Source organism: Sander vitreus, chromosome 5, assembly GCF_031162955.1.
Source record: "Sander vitreus isolate 19-12246 chromosome 5, sanVit1, whole genome shotgun sequence".
Classification (NCBI taxonomy): Eukaryota; Metazoa; Chordata; class Actinopteri; order Perciformes; family Percidae; genus Sander; species Sander vitreus.
The window spans coordinates 37,493,480-37,495,979 of record NC_135859.1 but is presented as its reverse complement, the minus strand read 5'-3'; the positions used below and the strand labels follow the sequence as shown (position 1 = coordinate 37,495,979).

The following is a 2,500-nucleotide window of genomic DNA, read 5'->3' as shown; positions in this document are numbered from 1 at the left end:
GTAAATACCTCCAAAACAGGTAGAGAGAGAGAGAGAGAGAGAGAGAGAGAGAGAGAGAGAGATAGATAGATAGATAGCACTTTATTGTCCGTGTACACGTAAATTTGTCTTGCAATACAAATACAAGCAACAAATACAACACAACAACCTAAAAACAAGAGCTAAAAAAACATAGAGGCATCAAGAAGACATACATAGATACTTAATTAATATGAGGGGGGCCCTGCCCTGCAAGAGTGGTATTAAATAGCCATAAACATATAGATAAAAAGTAAAAAAATAGGGGGAACTATCACTTCTTTGCCCTCCTGTGTTGATTCAGCAGAGATATTGACAGAGGAACAAATGAGTGTTTCTATTTGTTCTTCCTGCAGTCTGGGACCCTATAGCGCCTCCCGGAGGGCAGGAGTTGGTACTCCCCATGCAGCACATGGGACCGAGTCCTGGGAGGTAATGATTTTACACTTACCCAGTGGGGGTCACTAGTCAAGTCAAGTCAATTTGATTTGTACAGCACATTTAAACGAACAACATTTGACCCAAAGTGCTTCACAAGTAGAGCAGGGAAGGCAGAAACAGTATGCCTTAAAGATACATAATCAAGTGTCCAAGCTACCATGAATAACGTTAAACAGAGGAAGAATTAAATAAAGTAACATAGAGAAAAAAAACAGCAATGGAGCAGTATGTAAATACAAAAAAGGTAAGAAGAAGTTCATAACTCTGAAACTTAGAAAGAACAAAATGAAATATAAAATCAAAGGGAGTTAAAAAGTAGGTCTGGGCATCGTTTTCCAGTTCTTCCTTCTGATTCCTTCTGATTCCAGTTCTTCCTTCTGATTCCAGTTCTTCCTTCTGATTCCAGTTCTCATTGATTCTTGATTCTGATTCTTTGAGGGTGGAGTTGAAACGGGTCACGTGCCTATTTTCACAAATAAGAGGAACGTTTTATTTTGATTCAATGGTTGTTGCAGTTTTACGGCTTTTTCAACGTAAAATAAAGCCAGACTGGAGCGCTGCTTACTGAGCTCCAAGGCTGCAACACAACCAGCGCCTGGTCGCTCTGGAAACCAAAACTTGGGCATGTTAAATTGGGAAGTGATGGTCGGATTTGAAACCAAATCCTCCAAACGATTCCAATAAAGAAACGACTCCACTGGAATCATAATCTTTGAACCAATTCCAAGTAGGACTCGGTTCTCGATGCCCGACCCTAGTTAAAAAGCAAGAGAGTGAAAATGCGTCTTCAGATTTGATCTAAAACTAGTAATTGTATTACATGATTTGATATGAGGTGGGAGGGAAGTCCAGAGTTTGGGGGAATACTTCAGAGAAGGCTCGGTCCCCCCTGGTTTTTAGGCGTGTCTGGGGGATGACGAGGAGTTGGTGGCTTGTGGACCTGAGTGACCTGGCGGCAGAGTAGGTGGACAGGAGATCGGAAATATACGGGGCGGGGGCTTGACCATGGCTTTAAAAACAAAAAAGTAAAACTTTAAAATCGATTCTGAATTTCACTGGCAACCAATGAAGCTCAGCTAAAACTGGAGTTATGTGGTCATGAGGAGTCCTGCAGCAGCATTCTGGACTAATTGGAGTCTGTTTAAATGATATTGGGTTAGGCCTGTGCATAGTGAGTTGCAGTAGTGTAAACGTGAAGTAATAAAAGCATGAATGATTGTCTCGAGATCGTTCTTAGATAAAAAGTATTTCAGCTTAGCTGCTGTTCTAAGCTGGTAAAAGCTACCTTTAACAACAGAACCTCGGTTTCTGACCTTGCACTGTAAATTTGAAGACCAAGGGCGTTGCTCAGGTTGTTTATAGAGGTGGGGGATCCAAATAAAATCATCTGTTTTCTTTTCATTTAACTGGAGGAAGTTTGCTGCCATCCAGGATTTAATGTCTTCCAAACAGCACACATGTTAAATGATGAAGTGCAACCAGGGGAGATGGGTAAGTACAGCTGTGTATCATCAGCATAGCAATGGTAATTTACGTTAAGCTTTTCAAGGATGGAACCAAGGGGCAGCATATATAGGGAGAATAACATGGGGCCAAGAACTGATCCTTGGGGGACGCCAAATTTAATACCCACTGGAGAGGAGAACTTAGTACCCAGTTTGACAGAGAAAGTTCTTTCTGTCAAATATGATTTAAACCAGCTTAAGACAGGGCCCTGTCGTCCAACTCCATTTTCCAGGCGATCAATAAGAATGCCATGATCGATGGTGTCGAAAGCAGCGCTGAGGTCTAGGAGAATGAGCAATGCACATGATCCAGAGTCAATGGTAGGTAATATGTCATTATACACTTTGAGTAGGGCAGATTCCGTGCTGTGGAGGGCTCTGAAGCCAGATTGGAATTTATCCAATATATTAAAACTATTAAGGAAAGAGGAAATCTTCTGGACAACTACTTTTTCTAGGATTTTGGACAAAAAAGATAATTTAGAGATGGTAATTCTATAATTACTAAGGTCATTGGGGTCAAAATTATTTTTTTT

At 40.9% G+C, this 2,500-nt stretch overlaps 1 protein-coding gene across 3 annotated transcripts in view; it reads left to right on the top strand.

Annotated features, from left to right (window-relative positions):
• entr1 (endosome associated trafficking regulator 1) overlaps window positions 1–2,500 on the top strand; it is a 16,175-nt gene that overhangs the window by 412 nt on the left and 13,263 nt on the right. The gene's annotated exons all lie outside the window — the stretch shown is intronic.